Genomic DNA, 772 nt, shown 5'->3' with positions numbered 1-772 from the left:
CAGACCTGCCTTTTTTAACTGTCTGACTTTTTTGTCTGGCACCTGCAACAAGTGTTTTTGGTAACACTTTATTTTAGGGATACATCTATTAGCACTAATACATACAATATTAATGCCTGTGTAAGTAACGTGTAAGGCATGTACTAAGCAAAATAAGACAGTTGTTAAGCATGTATTCACAAATGTCTTGTTCATGCCCAATTAGGGATTTATTACTAATATAACCTTAGTAAGGACCAGTAAGCCTATATTTCTATTTATTAGTAAGTAGTAAGTGGCAGAATTCAATGTGTATAAGCTCCCGACACACTGTGTGAACAAACCCTGAACAGTGTGAAAACAGATGCGGAATAAGGGTCCCTATTCTAAAGTGATGCATTGGTCAGCCCAGATGGCTCAGGGCCCCCACACTACCAAAGTGTTTTTGGATGTGTGCACCCTTTTCTATTGCTCTTCTCTCTTGTGAAGCATTATTTCTATTGCTCTTCTCTCTTGTGAAACATTATTTCTATTGCTCTTCTCTCTTGTGAAGCATTATTTCCCGTCTTGTGTCGATATAGGCTACCTGTCTAGCAGAGCTATCAATGAGCAGTAAAGCGCACACACACACACACACACACACATTCATGCACGCACACACACACACACACACACACACACACACACACACACACACACACACACACACACACGCACACACACACACACACACACATGTGGTGAATTTTTAGTTTCATCTTAGTTTTCTTAATCTTCTACTATTCTTATATTA

This window comes from Engraulis encrasicolus, unplaced genomic scaffold (assembly GCF_034702125.1).
Source record: "Engraulis encrasicolus isolate BLACKSEA-1 unplaced genomic scaffold, IST_EnEncr_1.0 scaffold_30_np1212, whole genome shotgun sequence".
Classification (NCBI taxonomy): domain Eukaryota; kingdom Metazoa; phylum Chordata; class Actinopteri; order Clupeiformes; family Engraulidae; genus Engraulis; species Engraulis encrasicolus.
Note: the sequence above shows the minus strand (reverse complement) of the source record.